This window comes from Electrophorus electricus, chromosome 26, assembly GCF_013358815.1.
Source record: "Electrophorus electricus isolate fEleEle1 chromosome 26, fEleEle1.pri, whole genome shotgun sequence".
Classification (NCBI taxonomy): domain Eukaryota; kingdom Metazoa; phylum Chordata; class Actinopteri; order Gymnotiformes; family Gymnotidae; genus Electrophorus; species Electrophorus electricus.
Window position 1 is genome coordinate 4,208,350 of NC_049560.1, and position 9,151 is coordinate 4,217,500.

Below are 9,151 nucleotides of genomic sequence, written 5' to 3' on the forward strand. Positions count from 1 at the left end.
TCATTTGTAATCGATACGTTTGCGAAGGCCAGGTATATTATAGGCACACAGTTAACTGAAATCATTTATCAATTTATCAATTAATCTGAAGACCAATATGCATTTTATCTTATATCCTTTTTCCACCGGATGGGTGGATTTAAGCCAGTTATCCACTGGGAATCCCTGACACATTTTTCTTTTTCACTCAAAAATGAACGTAAGAGCTTGTCTTATGATACACAAAACATTGCGTGTAAACACATCTGTTTAAACATTCATTAGAAAAGCGAGTCCTTATCTAAATATTTTTCACTTTCACTAATGTTAAAAATATCTGATTTACTGCGTTACAACAGAAACACGCATATCTAATACGCACATCTTTGGCCAATAAAAATAAATCCAAAAGAGAATTACTTTATGTTGTAAAGAGTATTATTGGTGGTAGCTTAGTTGATAGCAAGTGTAACTGTGTAATTATCAAAACGCAGATAACAGTAGACCCGTGATATCAGAAAAGCAATATAATCAAACTTAAACATGTAACCGTTATTCCAGTCAGAGAAGTAGTTGCCATTTGTTGTTGTTTCAGTCTCCTTGCATTGCAGTATTTAGCCACAAGGTGGCAACAACAGCTCAGGAATCAAAACGTTCCCCCGATCTGACAGGAATAATGTCAGGAATGTGACATTATTCCGTTACATTTAAAGCTAATTTGATCGCCGACGGGATTATGTCTAATTCTAACACCCGCGTAAATTAAAAGTGTTCTCTGGTGAAAAACAATCTACATAAGATACAGTAGTTAATAAAGTAAACTGGTAAAACGAAAGATCGACATTAGATGGCAGTCCTGTAAAGGGCTTAACTTCTGCTCGTACTCTGCCCTGAACTTGACCTTGTACAGAGCACCTACACTGTACGGTGGGAACTACGCGTTACATCATTTCTGTCATATTAACACTCATGTCCATAAAAAGCTAATTAGCTGATGGAGATCGGCTCACCAATGTCATGAATATATATCCATCCAAAATATTTATATTTTTCTTCTCAAAACTGGAATTATAAACTAGATAAAATCCCAGTTTGTTGCTAATATTGCCCTTAAGGTTATGTGTTGTTTATTTATAAATGAGATAGTAAGTGTTCCTGCTGCTAACCTCAAATATTCTTCTAAAGCTGCATCCTCTAGGAAGTGTTAGAGCTGCGGCAAGGACTTAGAAGGTAATAAGGCCTCTAGGAAGAAGTACAGTTGCCATAGGTACCTGGCACAGTGCCAGAAAGGTAAGAAAATCCATTTGCATGTATTTAAATGATCCATGAATAATTTACTACAAAGGCCTCAAACACAGCTGCCTATGGGTGTTCACACACACACACACACACACACACACACACACACACACACACACACACACACACACACACACACTCATACATACACACCACATTCTGACTGTGAAGAGGTCATTGCAGAAGGACAGAGGTAGAAATGAAATCTTTAACTTAGTTATAATGCAGCACAGGAGGAGGAATGCCACATTACTTCCTGCTACTCTACCGCCCTTTTCCATGGTTCGCATATCTCACTGGCACCTGCTAAAGACTTCAAACACTGGAAATGCTCCGATGGAAAATGCCCAAAGCCCTCGTGAATTCTGGGAAATGCCAGAAAAGCTCCGTGCCAGCTCACTGCCATCTTTGCCAAGGCAGTCCGGGTAGCCTGTGAAAGCAGCGTGAGCCCTGCGGAAGACCGCCAGCGTGGATCTGCGGATGCTGCGTGAATACCAGACCGCTGCCGTCACCACGCCAACCCTAGCCTTCATACATTAAGCTGCTTTAAATGTCCTGGATGACATTATAAGCAAGCATAAACAGCCTTGTAAAGCCAGTAAGTAAAAAATACATAAAAAGCAAAAAGTACGTAAAATGAATAATAGGTACTAGACAATAATTTCCTTGCTAAGGATAAAACTCCTTTTATGCAACCCATATTTTCACACACTTGGCTGTCTCCTTAGCCTCACCTCCCCCTTCTTAAGCTAGGGTTTCTACAGTCTGGTTAATTTTATAAGATGGAGCAGGTTGGCTCTTATTGGTTGCGGGTGCAGTCGAAGTGCCGGGCTTCAGTGCATTACTGAACTGGCATATACGCTGTCGTTAGAACTGGAGTGCAGACCAGGCTATGCGTGGACCAATCAGAGCCAGCCATTCTGCCATACTACTGTTCAAGCTGTAGGTGGGCTTCATTCTTACAGTAGCCTCCATGTTATTTGAAAATAAATGGCAGACAATTGCCAGACCCCCTCCCTAACTGACTGTCCTCAAAGAATTTGCAGATTGCAGACAATGTGAGCTTTTAGCAAGTCCTCCTTCTGCTGTGTTTGAAATGGGCTTTGCCCCGCCGCAAGACAACCAGTGCTTATACTGGGTACATTAAGTAAAAATGGGTTGCCCTATAGAACAAATCACTTAGAAGAAGGCAGTCAAAAAGAGCCTCCAATTTCTTTAATAAAAGGCTAGAAAAAGCCAGTGGAGAAAGAAAAAGAACAAAACACACGTCACATTTTTGTATAGCTTATGCAATCGTAGTGGACATCAATAATGCAGATAAATAAGCATCCAGACCAAAAAATCCAACCTTTATTACAGAGGCAGAAATTCTTTTCAAATGAATGAGTTCATAACAATGACCACTGGAGTTCTAAAGATTTTGTACAGTGATCACACGACTGGTTAAAACACATATACATGCACACACACACACACACACACACACACACACACACACACACACACACACACACACACACACACACACACGGCAAGACTTAAGTCTATCGCTCGGAGCATTAAGAGCTAAGGGTTTCCTTTAATGACATATAACTCTGACATGCTACAGAGAACCCCGCCATGCCTTCAGCACCAGAACTGAGTGAATGCAGGGCCATTTAGAGGCTCAGACACTTTTAAAGCATCCAGGGCTACCAGGTCTGTCTGGTTTAGCATGAGAAAGGCTGGGGTCCTGTGAATTCTCTGCACTCCGTGTGTGAATTCAATAGTCACAGCATGGTTAGCATGACAAACTGCACTCCAAGTTCACCCCCACCCACCCACCCCAAAAGCCCACAAGCAGTTCCACGTTCCTCCTCTAACAGACTTCCCCCATTTACCCCATGCAAACCCAGAGGGAAGTTCTTCCTTCAGGATACAGATCCTCAGAACATCTTAAAAGTTTTAATGGAATTAGCTAATGATTTTTAATTTTAAATATTCTGCAGGATGTGGAGTTTATTGAGGATGAGGTGGGAAAAAAACATTAAACTAAAAACACGAACAAAGCGTGAATGCCTTTCATGACATTCGTAAGTGAATAGTATACAATTAGTCTACAATATATAAATAAAAGCTCAAACATATATTTTATTTGCACTGCAAAATTCCCAGTGTTGAAATACCATCTATAGTGTTAATTTAAGATCAGACTGACAAAATAAACATACTAAAATTACTAAGATACTAAGATATTCAGCATTATATGTTTATTTTATTCACAAATGTATTTTTAAAGATATTTTAAAAATAACATGGCTACAATTATTGAGTATCATTAAAAAGATCATCATCATTTAAAAATAACATTACCATTTCATTAAATAAAAAATGAAACCTCTATAACATATTCAGTTAGCTACATATTGAAATTAATATAATTAATTTGTGTGATGAGTTTGTGTAACCTACTGTGTGATGAATGTGCATTTATTAGACATACAAATTAAAAAAGGTAAGGTTGACAAATTTAGGCACACAAATATTCACATTTTACTTTTGTCTGAAACCTCACTGTGCGAACTTCCGAACCTGTGATCTGTTCTCAAGTGCTTTTTCTCCTGTCTTAAAAAATGCATGAAATTGTCAAAGAAAAATATTTTCAGTTAATCAGAATACAAAAACCAGGAACATAAATACAACTGTTCATTCTATTAAGTGTATGGATTATATGGGAATGAAGAAGTCAAATAACCAATAAAAAAGAATAAATATTTCAAGATGTGATATTAAAAGATATATTCTTTATTTCAGTGAATGTTAGTTTGGTGTAATTGAGTTTATTTCTGTATATTAAAATAATTACGGTGCATATTCAACAATGGAAAATGTTATACTCTGAACATAACTGTGAGCAGTCATTAACCTTATGACTAAGTTTAACCATTAACATTGTTTACAGTTAGTACAGGCCATGCTCAAAGAATCATGATGTAGCTTAAATCAAAATATTAGATGGAATAAATCTATTAAAATTATGTCATCAGTAACATGCTTAGAAAATACATAATGCACGATAAAACTAATGTTCTTTCTTCATCTTCAACAGTTATACACAATTCCTGGTCAATTTTAATATACGCTGAGTTATACTGAATATGTCATGACTTGATGCAGTAATAACAATGAGTGTTCAATACACTATTTGTAATATTATATTATATTATTCTAAATAAAAAAAGAAAGTAAAGCATTGTGCTGAGCGCAAAGGTATGTATATAAGTATTATATTTGGTATTACAGAAGGACATCTGCAAATTCTGATTTGGAGAAGCTCACAGCAGCAGGAGAAGAACGTCACGACGAGGACCCTTGCTGCTCTGAAGATACAGTACCATGATGTGTCATTGAAGAGCTGTCTCAGACATCAATAAATCCCATAAATTGGTCCTTGTTAAAAACGATCCTCTGGTATTTGTCATCGTTACTATGTCACTATATGGAACTGCCTCCTGTTTACTGGCAACAGAACTGTGAGCTGAACCAAGAGGGTAAACACCTTCCATTGTGAATGGGTGCTAATTTGTGAGATGTTACCACTTCCCTTCAAAGAAGCAGGAATAACGAAACCCCATGGGCAGGGTCACTAAGAAGAGTCTTGCAGAAACAGTCTAGATTGAGGCAGCTCAGCAACCCCGTGTCTGTTACAGGGAGGGCCACCGGTGGACAAGTGTTTCACCCCTAATCTCCAGGCCCAAGCTGAAAAAAGCGTGTAGTATGTGGGTTCATCCTGGTGAGAGTAAGAGAATCTGCCATGCTCGGTAAGCATGTATATCGGACCATCTCACGCCCCGCTGGACTCTCCATGGGTGGCCCCTCCTGGTCAATACCCCAGCACCCTCCACCAGGCCAGCCCGGGAGAGGATAATCTCCTCTGCTCTCAGCTCCCTGGCCGGAGCCCTGATCCCAGGTCAGCCCTTGTGTTAGCGAGAGGCTGCGTGAAGCCGAGTGGGTCACTGGGGGGTTGAGGGGATGGTTGGGGTTGGAGGGTGTGTGTGTGTGTGTGTGTGTGTGTGTGTGTGTTGGGGTGGGGGGGGGTCAGTTAGAGGCCGGCTGTAAACGGAGGGACACTAAACCATCGTCTGTTCGGTCTGTAGAGGAAAACAGTAGCAGGATCTTGTCCAAGCGAGGTCACTGTGTGTGTGCATTCGTTCGTGTGTGTGTGTGTGTGTGTGTGTGTGTGTGTGTGTGTCTGTGTAGGTTTCTTTAGGCCCAGCAGTTTTTTGACACTGCTCTTACAAGGCAGACTGCACGCCTATTTAGCTGGATAATGCATCTCTTACCAAGCATCAGAATTGTTTAGGTAGAAAGAAGAGGCATTATGTTAGAATAATGAATAGCCTGATATGCAATTTGTAAAAAATAAAATAAAACAACATAAGAAGAATTCCTTTTTCATGTTTATTTTTTATCCTCTTTGATACAATAACAAAAATGCATTTAATCACTAAAAATACAGCAATGTAAAATGTGAAATATATACAAAAATGTTTTTAAAAATTTAGAAAATTAATATTTTATCAGACATAATACACATTTTCTTATATACCAATTTAAATTTAAAAAATGTCAAATTTGCATATGCAGTTTCCTTAAATAATATTATAACCAAGCAAGTACAGAAACTTACCTTCTTTAAAGATCCAAAATACTTACCCGTGCAATGCACAATCAAAATCTTCTACATTCATTCCTCTCCCCCCCCAAAAAAAATCATTGTCATAGCCATTTTCCTCTGGCAGTCTAGAGATCTAAAGCAAACCAGGCAGGGATCCTGAGGGAACTGGAACTGGATAGCATTAGAACCTAAAAGGACAAAAGGAAACACCAGACTGAGGGGCGAGATGACAAACACCGGGAAGTCATCCGTTCACATGTAAGATGACAAACACCGGGAAGTCATCCGTTCACATGTAAGATGACAAACACCGGGAAGTCATCCGTTCACATGTAAGATGACAAACACCGGGAAGTCATCCGTTCACATGTAAGATGACAAACACCGGGAAGTCATCCGTTCACATGTAAGATGACAAACACCGGGAAGTCATCCGTTCACATGTAAGATGACAAACACCGGGAAGTCATCCGTTCACATGTAAGATGACAAACACCGGGAAGTCATCCGTTCACATGTAAGATGACAAACACCGGGAAGTCATCCGTTCACATGTAAGATGACAAACACCGGGAAGTCATCCGTTCACATGTAAGATGACAAACACCGGGAAGTCATCCGTTCAAAACCATGACTGACATATAATGTGTGCACATCAGCATCCACATGTATTCATGCGCATGCATCCGCATGCATTCATTACTGACACAAATGAAGAGAAAGTCAAAAAGAGACAATATAGTAAGCACGACTGACTTTGACAGCCTAATTTCAGGAAAGCAAAGGGAAATAGCACACACTGTCTATCATACAGCCACTGTATGGCAGTGAAATAGTACTACGTATGGTGTGTAGACACGGATATTCAGGGAGAGGGAGGAGAAACTAAGGTGAGGAAGGGATGGAAAGATGACACGGGAACATGGGGGTACTCGGCGTCACGAGTGTGTTGATGATGCTCTATATGTGTGTGTCTGGGAGTGTGTATGTGTGTGGGTGTGTGTGCGCCTGTATGTGTCTTGCCTCCGCCACGCTAAACCCATGCAGATGCGCGCACGTGCGCGTTAACCCGCAGACAGGTCAAGGGTTGAGGATGCCAAATTTATCAGCTGCAAGGTTTGACCCTGAACCTAAAGCCAGACAGAGGTCAAGGGAAGGACTGTCTGGGCACTGGGTTTGACCCCCACCCAACCCCCCTGTGAAGGAAGACGTGGGGGTTGAAGTGGCCACTGGTTCTAGTCTAGGGACCTTTATGTTTCCTTTGGGGATTGTGCAAGCATGCAGCAAATGAACGAGCTAGAACCACGACCCATGTCTGCTTCGTCATGGTGCACTGTCATGACTGGACTGTTCACAACGGCAGGATTAAAATCACATATGGCTGAGTCAAATGTCAGTGTCTATAGTCCTGTCTGATCTGTTTTAACGATACACTGCCAGGTAGGCATACATAAGGAGTATATGATATCAGTGGAGCTGTTACTTCAGGCCGACCCAACAAGCTAATGGTAAACACAGAACAAATCAAACAGGGTTTCACCTTAAGCCTCAGCCCACAGTAGCAACTCCAGTGTTACTGAGAGCTTTGCAGTTCTTAACCTAAAGCTTTACTTAAACACAGAACATATTATTTTGGTTCGAAAAAAATAAAGTGTGAATTTATTTCAAACCGAGGATATTATACACACACACAGAGACAAAAAAAAATACTTCACATTTTATGTACAAGAGGTTCGTAAAAATGCAATAGGTGTGTTACAGCTTAAAAAGTTATCATCTGATGAAAGAACCACTGGTAGACATGCTCACTGCAAAACTGTTCGCTGGACCACATCTCTCTTCGTCTGCATCTGAGCATCGATAGCCGTAGTCAACAATGTTTTCCCTGCCCAGGAGATGTTAAAGTGTCTCGCCTATAAGTGGACAGCAGGGAGAGACGTCTGATGGTGGACTTAGTTAGCATGAGGCTGTGTTAGCTGCTGCAAAAGACAGTTTGGGTTGATGCGTCCCGCCCGGAGAGGCCTAATGTATGCAGGGTTTGACTGGGGGACCGGGAGCAGGGAGGCGGAGGTTGTTAGTGGGGGAGGGTGTGCACCCTGTCTGGGACCCCCTCAATAGACAGAGGACGCTTCAGAAAAGGTCTGTCTGTGGGCTGAGAGGCGGTGGTAGGCATTTTTGAAGACGAGGGGTGGTTGCTAGGCCTCAGCGCAGCCGGTGCCACCTGATGGCCCATTAAGAACTGGGACCAGGGCCAAGGGGGAACTGGTTAACCCCCCAGTACGCTGCTCCCACTCCTGGCTTCTGTTATTCAAAGCAGGCTGCATACTAATTCTGCACTGCCCAGACATGAATCGGTCTTGCAGGAGAAGTCCAGCACTTGAAATACGGGAAGCATATGTTTGAAGAAAAAGATCGAGGGTTATTTTCAGTTTAAGTGAGCAAGCACTTGCTGACCAACATCTGGCATCTTAAAGGAGCTTTGAGGAAGAGGAGGCAGGAATTCGCTTCAGCTCACTGCATCCTGCATCTCACAAATTGATCAACATAATAAGAAGCCGATTTTTGACCCCTACAGTTCAAGAAATCATCCGGGCTTCCGCTTTTACTGTAACAATAAAATGAGTTTCTGTATATTTCACATTTCAAATCAATAATATTGCCCAAGACCCAACAATGCAGCAGGATTATGTTACCATATTTAAGTATGTGCTGATTGTGTTGACCCTTGATGAGACTGCCAAATATTAGCTATTTCCCAAGGAGTGCTTTCATCAGCTGTTTCTTGTCGCTGAGCATTTCAGGAGGGCATAGATTTGTTTGGATTCCCTGAGACAGTTGGTCTGGTTGTCTGTCTGCCTGGCATTCTGTAAGGACAACAGGAGTTTCATTAAAAATGCCTGGTGCTGGATATCCTGAATTAAACGTGGAGGTCTTGTGCGCAAGTGACCATGGCTTGAATATAGTGCCATTTGATTGGTTGAATTGAATATGGTGACATTTGATTGATTGCAATGACTTCTATCGCTTGCATGCTTGTAAAACTCTTGCCTACCCTCTGTGGCTGTTCAGATCAGTTCTCAAGGAACCTCAAGTAAGCCAGCCATCACGTAAACAAGACATGTGCTTTAACACAGTACCTGTAGTTATCAAAGAGAACGAAGATCGCATTTCTTAAAGCACATCCAGTTGTGGAGTATGCCGTGCATACGTTTGCGA